This window comes from Chiloscyllium plagiosum, chromosome 29, assembly GCF_004010195.1.
Source record: "Chiloscyllium plagiosum isolate BGI_BamShark_2017 chromosome 29, ASM401019v2, whole genome shotgun sequence".
Classification (NCBI taxonomy): Eukaryota; Metazoa; Chordata; class Chondrichthyes; order Orectolobiformes; family Hemiscylliidae; genus Chiloscyllium; species Chiloscyllium plagiosum.
In genome coordinates this window covers 17,632,730-17,647,705 of record NC_057738.1, presented here as the reverse complement: position 1 = coordinate 17,647,705, position 14,976 = coordinate 17,632,730, and positions in this window count along the sequence as shown.

The following is a 14,976-nucleotide window of genomic DNA, read 5'->3' as shown; positions in this document are numbered from 1 at the left end:
GTACAGACCTGTAAAATAGGAATGATTACTCTGTTTCGGTATGCAAACAAATGGAATGTTTACATATGTATGGCATGTCCAACTGTACAGACCATTAAAGTATTTTATGAATAAAGTATATTTTTGAAATAAAAAAAAGCAAGTCAGGCAGCATCCGAGGAGCAGGAAAATTGATGTTTCAGGCAAAGCCCTTCATCAGGAAGTTAATAAGGAGGACTTTGCAAGGTTGACATTGTCATTGCCACTTCTCTTGCTTAGCATCATGAAGGTGATCTGTCTGATTTCATTCAAAATACTAAGTCTGTCATGATTTGATCCAAATGAGTGCCTTGCTCGGCCATTTCAGCGGGCAATTAAAATCAACAACATTATTGTAATTCTGGGATTACCAGAGCGGGTAAGGGTAGCAGATTTCCTTCTGTCTGGGACATCAATAAAACAGATTGGTCTTAATGACAATCAGCAATGCTTTCATGCTCACTACTCTATCTAGCTTTTGACTCAGATATTTTTTAATCAATTGAATTTAAATTCCATCAGCTGCCACAGCATGAGTTGAACCAGTGTCCACAGGTCAATGTGGGTCTCATGACATTAAAATAAAAGTAGAGCCACCATAGGCCCATTCTCTCATTAGAGAGACTGCTGGTCAGAGAAGCTCTCCGAAAGCTAGTGTGCTTCCAAATAAACCTGTTGGACTATAATCTGGTGTTGTGTGATTTTTAACTTTGTACATCCCAGTCCAACAGTGACTCAGAGGGCGGCACGGTGACTCAGAGGGCGGCACGGTGACTCAGAGGGCGGCACCGCTGCCTCACAGCACAAGGGTCCCAGGTTCCATTCCAGCCTCGGGCGACTGTCTGTGTGGAGTTTGCACATTCTCCCCGTGTCTGCATGGGTTTCCTCCGGGTTCTCCGGCTTCCTCCCACAGCCCAAAGATTTGCAGGTCAGGTGAATTGGCTATGCTAAATTGCCCGTAGTGTTAGGTGCATTAGTCAGAGGGAAATGGGTCTGGGTGGGTTGCTCTTCGGAGGGTTGGTGTGGACTGGTTGGGCTGAAGGGCCTGTTTCCACACTGTAAGGAATCTAATCTAATCTAATCTCCAAATCAGGGTTTAAGTCGAGAGTCACCATGGTGAGGGGAGAGGTTGAGAAGGAGGGCTCTTCATTGCAACCTCACTCAGTGCTGGATTGAACCTAAACTGTTGGTATCACTCTGCATCATAAATCAGTTGTCCAACTAACTGAATTAACCAACCCTTAATGACATTACCATTAGGCCACTACCTCTTCATGGCTGCTGCCCCATTGCAGAATCACATTTGACAGCAAATGTTTGCTTTGGGTCTTGCAAGCGTGGCCTGTTGTGTCGATCTGTTTCTCTGCCTGTTACAAACAATCAAAGGAACATTTTGTTTGATTGGATCTGCCTATGATTGGTGTGTATAGCCTGCATACCAGCTGAATAATGAATAAGAGAAGCAGGAATAGAAAAAAATACAATTGAAGGAAAACTTTAAAAACAAATAAAGGTAAATCAGCCTAATTAATTCCAAGAATATAGAAGCTGAAGTTTGCTCAAGTTAAGCAAACAAATAATTTTGCAACAGCAAATATTTTTCTCCCGTAAGTGAGAAAAACTATTTCATCTGGTCTATTGTGTTTTATTTATTATTTCAGATCCAATCAAATTTTATTTAATGTAATAGCATGACATGGAGGAAATAAAAATTGCATTTATGTGGCACCATTCACAACTTGTGCACATCACAAATGCTTGATAGCAACAAAGTACCGTCAACTTACATTCAGTATTACAGCAGCTAAGTTGAGACCAACAAAGGCTGATGAACACCAACATAATCACAAAACTTCACTTGTTAACAACATTTGCCAAGAGATAAATATTTGGATTTCTCTACTCTTCTTCCGAATAGCGTTATGGGATCTTTTACATTTCAGGGCAGGGAAGTTGGATATCTCAACTGAAAGATAACACATTCCTGTTGTGCAGCACAGAGTCCCTTCAGTGGAGAATAGAAACATCAGTCTAAATTCTATGCTCAGAATGTGTCTTCAGGATCTGCGTTCACTTAGGGAGAACAGGATCAGGACAGTTGAGGAACTGGGAGGGTGATTCAGCATGTGCTGTAGGAAGGCAACATTCACTGTGTTGCAGTGTGAGAGCGACTGGGCTGAATGGTACAAAGAGTACAGAGTGTAATAAATGCAAGGAAAGCCTGAAGGAACTTCTGCAATCCACCCCTCACACTACCCCACCCTCAGCATCTATGAAACTACGATGGGGAGCAGATGACTTCAGGCATACTGTTTGCCCTATTTAACGTGAACCATTTACATAGCGTTAAGACTTCTCACCCCCACATCCTTCTGTAACGCACTCACATCCTCTAAGTTGACGAGTAGCAGATGCTGCTTGGAGATGCCAGGAAGGTCCCATTGTCAAAGCACAATGACGGATAATTGAAGAATTACCAAGTTCATCTGGCCTCTCACTGCTGCCAGGCAAGTTGTCTCCAGGAAAAGGCGAGGGGATATGTACTACCTGCCCAAGGGCAAAATCTCCAAATTTCCTGGCACCCCTCACCTCCAAGCCTGCTGGCAATGAGCCTGGAAGAATTACCTGCAATTAGTATGAAGGGAAAACCACATCAGGGTTTGAAACAGAGCTATACAGTGTGAGTGGGATTAACTTAGACTTGCTGTAGCAAGCAGCCAACACTGATTAAACGTATCCAAAGGCCTCTTTCTGTTCCTTCAACCGCAGTGGTTCTCTTCACATTTTTGAGACTGAGAAGAGGTTTACTTTAACAGTACCATGCTGATAAATGCAAAGCTTCAGCAAGAACATCAGAAAGGCATTCATTTTTTTCAACAACATATTCCAGAACACTGAAAGAAGGATAACTGTAACAGCTTTCCCAACTGGTACATACCAGTAAAACTCCTGAGAGATTTCACTTATCTTCCAGGAATTGAAAACACACGCAGACAGATGGCAAGATTTCAGAAATGATTTCAGTCCAGTGAATATTATCGTGTAACAGGAGAGGTTCTGCTTTTGCTGAATGGCTCCGAAGTGGAGTATGCAGGTTTCCGAAATCACTACCAGACAATCTTAAATCTAAATCACAGCAACAATTGATCCTTCAAGGGAGCTCCTTACGTTTGTCATTGTCTATCTAAGTATAGCACTTTTCTGTTATCTAAAAGTAAAGTACTGTAGATGCTAGAGATCTGAAATAAAAGGCAGTAAGTGCTGGTGAATCTCAGCAGGTCTGGAGAGACAAACACTCATTGGTGAGTTGAATGAAGTATTTCAATGTGCCTACACTGTTGTAATGTAGGAAATGCTACAACCAATTTGCACACAGAAAGAGGTCATAATGAGGTTAATTGGAGGATAAATATTGACAAATACACTGGAGAGAAAACTCTCCTGCTTAAAGTCACTGGACTTTAAAGTCACTATTTAATCTTCCTGACACGACAGAACAGGCCTCATTTTAATATGTTACGAGAGAATGGCAGCTACAAAGACAAATGTAGGTCTCTGAAGGAAGAGTTTGCCTCTCAAATCATTTGATTCAGTGGTAAAAGTGTTAAATACAGAGCTGATATTTGCACTTTGCATGGAAGTTCTGGTACAAGAACTGCACCAAAGGAAAGTGACCTTGTGTAGGCCTGAAGGTCTGTATTCAGGAAAATAGCCACGTACAGACTACATGGTAGGAGATCTCTGACTAAGTCAGTGCAAAGACCTAAATGCCTTCTCTTTGGCTGCAAATTAGGCCATATTTGCTGACATCCTAAATAAGCTGAAGAAAGGTGGGTTCCTCACTTCAATACACATTTCCTCCACATAGTTCCAGTGTATCATCAATAACAAAAAATGATGGAAATATTCATAAGAGTGGCACAGTGGTTAGCACTGCAGCCTCACAGTGTCAGGGACCCAGGTTCGATTCCCACCTTGGGTGACTGGCTGTGTGGAATTTGCACATTCTCCCCGTGTCTGTGTGGGTTTCCTCCCACAATCCAAAGACATGCAGGCCAGGTGAATTGGCCATGTTAAGTTGCCCATAGTGTTAGTAAATATATGGTATGGGGGTGGGTCACTGTTTCCATACTGAGGGAATCTAATAACTGACCATCAATTCAGTACAAAGGTGAATGAGGAAGTCTTTTGTCTATTGTGAAATACTTTTTAAAGCCTTCCCAGTTTACTCCTTTCTTAAAATTTGTTCATTAGATGTGAGTATTCACTGCTCATTCTAATTGTCATTAGAAGATGGTGTGGAGCTGGATTTTTTTTCAAACTGCTGCTGTCAATGTAGGGGGCATGCACCCAAGGTGGTATAGGGAAATGGGTTCCACAATGTAATCTACTGACAATGAAGGAATGACAATATAATTCCAAGTCAGGATGATGTGCGACATGGAGGGGAACTGGCAAATGTTCTCATCTACCTGCTGCCATGATCCTTCTAAGCGGTAGAGGTTGAGTGTTTATTAGGTGCTGTTAAAGGATATTTGGTGAGTTACTACAGTTTGTCTCATATATAGTATACACTGCTGCCAGTATGTGCTGTTGGGAGAGAAACTGAATGGTTAAAATGATGAATGGGATGCCAATCCAATAGGCTACTATGAACTCCAATAGTATTGAGCATTGAGAGTGTTGTTGGAGCTGCATCATCCAAGTATCTGCAGCATCTTCCACCTACTCTTGGTTTGTGCCTTGTAGATTCTGGGTTGGCTTTGGAAAACAGGAGTTAAACCACTTCTCACAGAATTCCCAGTCCCCGGCCCACTCTTGCAGTCATTGTATTTGCAATTTTAGAGAAGATTTGTATTTATATGACTGGGTTTCATGCAGGTTTTTGAGCAATGGTGAAGCCCTGGATATTGATGCATACAGAAATGGTAACACAACTGAATTTCAAGTGGAAATAGTTAGGTTCTCACTTTTTGGAGATGGTCATTACCTAATACGAATGACACTTATCATTTATCAACTCAAACCTGCACATGGGAGGCTTCATTATCTGAGAAATCACAAATGGTATTATAATACAAATAATATCATATGCAATGGAATCATCAGTGAGCATCCCCAGTTATGTCATTATAAGAGAGTGAAGGTTATTAATGATGCAGCTGAAGATAATTGGATGGAGAACATCAAGCTGAGGCATTAGTGTCCCTGCCTCTGGACAAGGCGGTCTGGGAACAAGTCCCACCTACTTCAGAGGTGTGTAATAATATCTCTGAAGAGGTTGATTTGAAAATATCCGGCCAGGAGAATTCCTGCAGTGATACCCTAGGGTTGAGATGATTAGTTTTTAACTAGGACATCCATACTACTTGGCATAACTCCAACCAGTGGAGAGCTCTCCTCTCATACTTGTTGACTTCAATTTCACTCAGCTCCTTGAAGCCACACTCGGTCAAATGCTGCTTTGATGTCAAGGGCAGTCTCTCTTACCTCACCTCTGGAATTAATCCATTCGTCCATGTATGAATCAAGACTCTTAAGATCTGGAGTCAAATGGCTCTGGTGTAACAGCACCCTGCTATCACCAGAAGATTGTACTCTCTGTAAGCCACTTATACTGAACCATATCCAAAATGGCATTTTTACATTTGGAGATTGCTATACTTTCAGGTATTTTTGCAGATGAGATGCACTAACTGGAAAATCCAAAAGACAGCAGATCAGAAAGGGCAGAATCACAAGCTGCCTCAATGTCATGAAGTGCCAATCATTCTGCTATCGACATGACATTGTCCCAAACACGCTGTTCTTGTGGATGACAGCCCAGCTTTATACTTCAGAGCACTGAATCCTCACACATTGCACAGGGCTGGCATTCTCCATTCCATTTCAGACCAGAAGAGAAAATGCATACAAGACAGGAAATTCTTGTTCTGACCCAGGGGCTTTACTTGGCCAGACTAACTTGGAGAAGAGAAATTCTTTCAAATTCAACAGAGTTTGAAAGGGTGAGTTTTCAGACTTTACATGGGAGAAAAAGAACTAGGATTTTAATGTCTTGTACTGCGCAGGTGTCAAGGAAACAGACAGAAAATATTGAGTAGGAATAAACAAGTGATTTTAAGGTTGGCAGGCTCAAAATAGCTGGATATTGCATACTTCAATATGTGGGCTTCAGTTACTTACAATCTGTATTAATAATTTAGATGAGAGAACTCAGTGTAGTGTATTAAATTTTGCTGATGATGCAAAGTTAGGTAGGAAAATAAACTGTGGAGCATGCAAGGAGGCTGCCTATGGACATGGGCAGGTTAGGTTAAAGGAAACTCACCAAAGACTTAAAAAACTATCGGTCTGCTGTCTCATTTGGTGGTAGATTAACTTGAGGGTCACTGCACTACTGGTGAGGGAGAAGGTTGAAAATACAGGACCTTTATTGTGACCTCAGCAGTTACAGGAATTGAACTTGCACTGTTAGCATCACTCATCATTGCAAACTGTCAGCAGGTTAAGTAAATGGGCAAGAACATAGCACAAGGAATGTTGAGAAATGTGAAGTTACCTACTTTGGAAGGGAAAGTGGAAGAATAGAATATTTCTGAAATGGTGAGACTGCTGCCTGATCCAGTGTGATCTCCAGCATTTGCTTTCAGTACAGATTCCAGCATCTGCAGTCATTTGTTCCGTGAGATTGGGAAGTGTTGGCATTTGGACTGATGTGTGAATCACAGAAAATGCAGATGTGTGCAAGAAATTGGGAAATTCAATGGTAAATTGGCCTTAATATAGGAAGAGATTTGAACGGAAGAGAGAAGAACTCTTACACCTGTTGTTGTATAGGTCCATGGTGAGATCACACCTCGAGCACTCTTAAAGTTTAAGTCACCCTACCTAAAGAAGGATAGTTTTGCCTTAGAAAAGCTCCAATGAAGGGTTGGATTTTATCTTACCTTGTATTTGAATTCCTGGTCTCATCCTGTCTCCTATTTTACAGCGGGCAAGGGTGGCATCAGCCAACTCCGTATCCTTGGACCTATTGAGCTCCTAATGTTACAGCCAGTTAAGGGCCTGTTGCCACTGCAGCCACCATTTTACCTAGAGTAGGGGAAGGCCTAGCACACATGGATAGCCCACTAGCTTTCATTGGTTGGATTGATGTTGGGCAAGAATGGGTGTTTTTTGGGATGTTCCCTGTGCCTGTTAGTGGCATCCAATGGCATCCATCCTCCTACTTTAACCTACAGCTGCCCCACTCTCTTCACCATCTGGGTTCTGACGTTCAGGCCCTTGATAGTCTGGACTTACTGGTCAATCCCATGGTCCTGCCACTGCTTCTTCATGATTACCTGCAGTCTCAATAATGGCCACCACTTGACTTTGGTGCTGATGGGACTGCATAGCTACCAGCCAATCAGATTGACCAGCAGCTCTCTGGGGTGGTGCTTCACCCTCAGATGGGGCTAGGTATTTCAACCTTAAATCAGTAAAAGCATTAATTATTTAAAACGGTTGAAAGACAGGCAACTTTGGCACCATGTGAATTCCAGTTCATGAGATTGGACCATCCCTGCGCTGCTAAAGCAATGAGCAGAGATTGAGTAGGCTCAGATTTACATCCCTCAGAATTTAGAAAAACAAGTGGCAATTTTATTGAAACATATAAAATTTTTAAAGAGTTTTATAGGGTGGATGTTGGGAGAATGATTCCCCTGGCTGGAGAGTCTAAAATAAGATATCACACCAGCAGGAAAAAATGTCTTCACACACTACTTCCTGCAAAGACTCCATTCCATTCTCCCAGTTTCTCCATCTCTGGCACATCAGTTCCAATAATGCTGTCTTCTGCCTGGGTACTTCCAAGGTGTCCTCCATTTTCCTCAGCAGAAGATTCCCTCCCATCATGGTTGACAGGGCCCCTCAACCATGTCAGATCCATCTGCCGCACTTCTACTCTCACCCGTCCGCTCCTTTCCCCAGCAACAACAGTGTTTCCCTTGTCTTCACTTTGTATTCCTTCACCTCCAGCAATATACCACCTGCAAATACATTTTCTCTTCCCCTCTATTGTCAGCATTTCACACAGACCATTCCCTCCACAACACCTTGGTCTATTTCTCTATAACTCCTAACACTTTCTCACCACTCCCTTGGTAGCTTTTCATGTGATCGCAGAAGGTGTAAAACTTACCATTTTATCTCCTCACTCCCCAATGCTCAAGGCCCCAAACACATCTTCCAGGAGAAGCAGCATTTTATTTGTCCTTCTTTGAGTCTAGTCTGCTGTATAGTTGCTCACATTGCAGTCTTCTTTATGAAAACACAGAATTTATGGCAAAAGGGTGACTGTGTCACCGGAACTTTGGGTTCATGTCACACTACAGGTGACTCCACTGCACTGTGCACTCTCTCACAAACACACACAAACATACACTTGCACACACACTCACCTACATACTCACACACTCACACAGACCCTCTCTCATACACAAGCTCTCTTTCATGTACACACACTTGCATGCCCTCGCACTCACACCCAAGCACCCACTCTCTCACAGGCATATACCTCATCACACTCACACACATACTTTACCAAGCACTCACACCCACATGCACACATTCACATATACACACTCACTCTGTCTCTCCTGCACATTCACATACATAAATGTATACATAAATAGATCTGTAGTTGCAGATTTACATTTTATTTTGCTCAAAAACTGCATAAGTCCATGTAGGATTCTGGAAGTCCCATTTTCAAAACAAAACTAACTCAACATTAGGACAGACTTTAAGTTCACAGCATTAATACATTGTGTGAACTAAAAAATAACATCTATTGTCAGATAAACTGAAACCACCTTGAGAATGTAACTTAAAAGGAGTTTTCAAATTTACGTATTAAAGAGCCTAAGCCAGCATATCCCATCCTAAAATATGCAAGATTTAATCTAAGTTTGTTTAATATATCATTATAACTCCGTGACACTGTAATAACCCTTTTGCTACAAAATTCTGTGTCTTCTGGTCCTGCTCCACAACCACGAAGAGGCAGCGCCTCGAATGCTAATGCTTCCAAATAAATCTGTTGGACTATAACCCGGTATTGTGAGATTTTTAACTTTGTCCAAGACAATCTACTTGACTGACACTCCAACCACCAACACTGTGGCTGCATTGTGTAATGTCCACAAGATGCACTCCACAAGGCTCCTTCAACAAGACTTTAACATTCTACAAGTTCATGCTGTCCTGAGTTGGAAAAAGATCAGTATTTCTTCATTGTCACTGGGTCAATATTCTGGAATGCCTTACCCAAGACACGATTTGGAGATGCCGGTGTTGGACTGGGTGTACAAAGTTAAAAATCACACAACACCAGGTTATAGTCTGACAGGTTTAATTGGAAGCACACTAGCTTTCAGAGCGTTGCTCCTTCATCAGGTGGTTGATGACCTGGTGTTGTGTGATTTTTAACTTTACCCAAGACATTGTGGTTATATTCCGTATATAAACCACAACTGTTTTAGAAAGTGACTCAACACAATTTTCTCATGAGCAATTTGGAATGGACGAAAAAGGCTGTGCACTCCTCAAGTATTATTTCTAAGGACCTGGATCTGGCAATTATACAGAACGTTGTGTTCTTGCTAACAGAAAAATGCTGCAAACAAGTATTAAGTCAAAATGTCTGATTGTAGCATGATGTTAATGGTGTATGTGGAGTGATAACAGTACTGTGGCCTTTGATGTTGGAAGATTGTAGGTTCAAGTTCCAATACAGAGATTTGAGCACCACATCTAAGATAACACTTCAATTCAGTACGAGAGAGTGCTGCACTATCTGTGATCTGTTCTTCAGATCAAATGTTAAATCGAAGCATGATTTCTCTCCTAAACGAAGTTAAAAGACCCCAGTTTTGAAGAACAGCAGAGCACTTCTCCATCGCGTACTAAATTATATTTATTCCTCAAACAATAAAGCAAAAAGAACAGATATTCTGATCATTATCACATTGTTCTCTTTGGGGCTTTGATATTTGTAGATGTTTACTGCATTTCCTACATAACTAACTACAACTGAAAAGTACCTCATTGTTTATAAAGTGCTTTGGATATCCTAAGGTGGTGGGAGATGATGCATAAGTGCAAGTTTTTTCTTCATACGTTAACTTTATACAAATTCAAAATGATCAAAACGGCCATGAGTCCAGTGTGAGATTGTTTCATATGTTCCCTATAATGAAGGATGATGTGCAGTACATACTTTGTATAAAGAGACATGGAGACAACCATTATATGGCATTTACAAACCTTGTTTATACAGGACAGTATGACAGCCATCTTGACTTGGTGTACAAACTAAATGAGCTCGAAGTGCATTTTGGGCATTAACTCTAAGTAAGTGATCTATATAATCTGTCCAATATTTGTCTCTTTCAGTACATACGGATAAGAAATTTGGATAGGATTTAAAACAGTGTCAATCATTAAGTATATCTAAGACAGAACCCAATAGATTTCTAGACATTAATGGCATCAAGGGACATGGAAATAACACAAGTAAGTGGTTTTCAGGCAGATGATCAACCATTATCGAATTAGTCAGCAAAGACAACCCCAATGGGCTGATTCTCCTACATGAACTCCTCTGGTCCTATATTCCAATGTCAATTCATTGCTGCCTATTTTACACTGGCATCTAAGATTACTTAAACCTCATTGTCTCTCCCATAACCCAGTGTATTTTTTTCCAAATGGCTGATAGCCTGTATTTGAGTTGGTGAAAAACATAGCCAGACAACACGTAAAGGATGATCACTTGGATGGAAAATATGAGAGTAGGTCTGAAAACATCATGAAACCATGGGCTCAGCATGAGTAACACCTTTCAGAAGAGAAAGGAAGAGGAGTGGGAGAAAGAATTGAAGAACAAGCATGAAATTATACAAACACCACATTTACTTTAATGCTGTAATGTTTGTTTGTAGTGTCAGATAATGTCAGCTTCATCATTGTTTCCTGGCATTGAGGTTCCCTCTGTCACAAACTTGCATGTTCTTTGTTCTTCCTTCCTTCATTACAATAGGTGGCCAGTAGGGGTTAAAAATGGGTCAGAACTTTCCTTACAAAGACCACTTCTTAAATTCAACTGTCCTTTTTAGTTTGGTTGCTGGTGAATGAAGTATGTCATTAGAGCATGCTGCTGGTTTTGTGCCCCATTACTGTTCTCTGTCTGCTTGTTGTGAACTAATATGAGATTGAACACTCTGTGAAAACTGTTTCTACAGAAATCAATATTTTTGTAAAATAAATAAATCAGTCTTGACCATGTTCTTAAGTAATACCAAAGGTTGCAGAAAGCTGAGTAAAATATCTCAAGGTCAAAATTTATCAATGCCCATCAGAATGGTATTAATTGCATTTATAAATTATTCTAAATATTACAAATAACCAATTATTTTAATCCAAACTTGTCGGAAGCCCAAAGTCATAGAAAGGCTATGTAAGTGGGAGATTATTCAAACTCTGGAGGGAAGTGTTGATTTTATTTGATTGACATCTTTATATAATTGCAGTAAGTCATTTTCTGTAACCTCTTTTAGCAATGTCTAAATGCTTATTTGGACAAGGTTGAGAGGAATGATGTTTTTAAAGCTTTTGTTATTGATGATTAAGTGGTCTGTTTGATTGACACTTCTATAGGTTGCATTTTTCAAAGGATTGAGAATGGGTATATTTTCTAAGCATGTTCATATGTGCCATCATTACTATAGGATCTACTGGCTCACCACATATTGTGTTTTTAGATTAGATTCCCGACAGTGTGGAAACAGCCCTTTGGCCCAAGTCCGCACTGACCCTCCGAAGAATAATCCACCCAGACCCATTCCCTTACCCCATATTTACCCCTGACTAATGCACCTAATACTATAGGTAATTTAGCATGGCCAATTCACCTGACCTGCACATCTTTGGATTGTGGGAGGAAACTGGAGCACCTGGAGGTAACCCACGCAGATACGGGGAGAATATGCAAACTCCACACAGACAGTTGCCCGAGATCGAACCCAGGTCTCCAGCGCTGTGAGGCAGCAGTGCTAACCACTGAGCCACCGTGCCACTATATGTTCTAAGTGAACAGGCATGGAGGTTAGTTATTAGTTGACATGGGCGGTATGAGGGATTATTGAGAATTGAGATGGGTGAGCAAATGCATTGTCATGAGTTAGCATGGGAAAATCTTTGGAACATACCTTTCAAACAGTTCTTGACTATGGTTCACAATTTCTCCGAGATCCACGAACAACAAATCAAGGAGAAGCTGACACAACCCAATGGAAATTGCAGTGGGCTAGAAGCTGCCTATTCTTCCAATGCAGCCATTCCAGAGCAAGGTTCTTTACCTACATCCTTATCCTACACTAACAAACATCTGGAGGCAGGAATCAGATTGGGGGCAGGAATTCTGGGGTTGGGTCCTCCCCACCAGGATTAAATGGTACCAGAGTCATTACAATTCTTCAAAAAGAGAGTGAGTTTGCAGTGTGGTGAGTTGAGTGCCAACATCTTTCTGAATGTCTAATCTGTGGCGAGCATTCAAACTAGTTTTTATGGAGCTAAAAATTAAACTAAGTTTCTTCCAACCCATGCAGGGAAACAAGCTCTGCCGGAGAACAGATTAGTTAATTTGATCTGTTCGGTTTAGTTCTTGCAATACAGCTCCAAAGAGTATAAATACAGAGGGCTCCAGATAAACTGCAAGAAATATGGGTTTGGTGAGATCGAGAAGAGATGCTTTCTTATCTCCCTTTTTTTATTTACATGCTTAATGTCCAAGAATTGGTTCCAACTTCAGTAAGCTATTTTACTTGCAAGAACTGGTGGCTACAGCTTAAAGATGGTACGATAGTTCAGCATGTGAAATTTAGGAAGTCATGGATGCATTATGCATTTGAGTTTAATGCATCAGTTGGGATGTATGATTGGCTACACATGCTTGGCTGTGGGTTCCGCAGCTCGAATGGTGGTCACTATTGTGCACGTGCAAGCCTTTCCATGGATTGCCATGTTGCTCGGGTGGAGAGATTTCAGTGTTCCATCAGCCCCAATAATGATGCTGTCAGGAGTTCTCAACTCCTAGCACAGCAACCCGTGACAGTAAGGCCGAAGGGGGAGGAGCCAGATAAAGTGCAATCCGAAATAAGTCCAAAATGATGCTTTAGGCAGAAGGTATTCCTGTGGCATCAAGAGCAGCGATGGCAGATGAAGGTTGCACAGTATGGAGACTCTCAGTCTTTGAGCGCTCCTTGCCTTCAGAACTAGATCCACCTTCTGCCAAGGGCTGTGTGTCAGCTGACTTGTAGCAGCATTCCCACGTTAAAAGATTTTCTGCACAAGGCATTGACCTGGAGGAATTAAACCCCTCCCACCGCCCCAATCCCCAAATACAGCACAAGCGCTGTGATGAGCAGAGAGAGATGGCGACAGCATTGTTAGATCTGGAAGACCTCAGCTTCAGAATGACACTTAGGTGATGGAGTTTGACTCAGTCGTTTCCCTCTTGGAATAGGAACAGGAGAGTGATTCAGCAGCTTTCTTCACGACTGAGCTGGCCTCTTCAGGACCCACTCTGCTCGCCAGCTCCGCATGGAGAAGATGCTAGAAATGGTGTCCTAAAAATAGTCTGTTCCATCACCAACCTGGCTGGAAAACTGCACCCTAATGGCTCATCTACCCATAGTCTGATCATCGAGACAGGATTTCTGAGATGGGCACTCATACCGGTTAGTGAGTGATTGCCAGTGACTCTATCAGAGAGGCAGAGGACCACACGGTGAGGAAGGTGGTCTCACCACAGCTTAGAATGTGCAGGCAGACAAAGAATGGGTGAACACCATGAATTCCAAAAGAACCAGCCAGGAAATTAAGGAGTCTCCTGAGACAAGCTCACTTGCAAATTCGTTTCTGATACTGATAACAGTGATGGTTCCTCAGAGGAGAGCAGCCTAAGCTCAAATCTGTGGAACCATGAGTGACCTGGCAGTATAGGAGAGGAGGGAGCAGAGTGCAAGAGGGGTAATGTTAGGGGCTTATTTTGCTGGAAGAGCAGATATGTGTTTCCACAGCCATAAACAAGACTCCTGGATGACACCTCAGCAGGAGAAAGTGAGGTCTGCAGATGCTGGAGATCAGAGCTGAAAATGTGTTGCTGGAAAAGCGCAGCAGGTCAGGCAGCATCCAGGGAACAGGAGAATAGACGTTTCGGGATTCCTGAAGAAGGGCTTATGCCCGAAACGTCGATTCTCCTGTTCCCTGGATGCTGCCTGACCTCCTGCGCTTTTCCAGCAACACATTTTCAGCTCTGACACATCAGCAGGTCAGGGTCAGGGTCAAGGATGCCACATTTCAGCTCAAGGACACAATTGAGGGGGAAGGTGACCAGCCAGAGTTCATGGTCCATGTCAGTACCGTTCCTGAAAGCTGATTTTAGGGAGACGGGAAGGAGATTAAAAAGAAAAACCTCGAAAGCAGTAACCTCATGAATACTCCCTGTCCGCATGTTAGTGAGCACTGCAAAAGGAGAATTGTATGATTGAGCATATTTTGAGAAAACAGAGGGATGGTATCAGGTTCCTGAGGCATTGGAACTGATTCTGGGGCAGGTTGGACTTTCCCAATATGGACAAGTTGCACCTTGTTAGGAAGGAGACCGACACTTTGATGGCCACGATGGTGGCAGAGTAGAAGCATCGCTCTACCACTTACATCCACTTACCGGGGCTCTTCCACTAACATCTACTTTCTTTGTTTCTTTGTATTCCTTTGTACATTTGTTTTCTTTCTTTCGCTCTGTTTACCTTAGCTCTTTTCTTCTCTTTAAAAGACTTTCCTGGCATCTCCTGCAAGGCTAGAGAGGGCCCGGTCTACCAAGCATGTGCAGGAGGCTTGGTAACA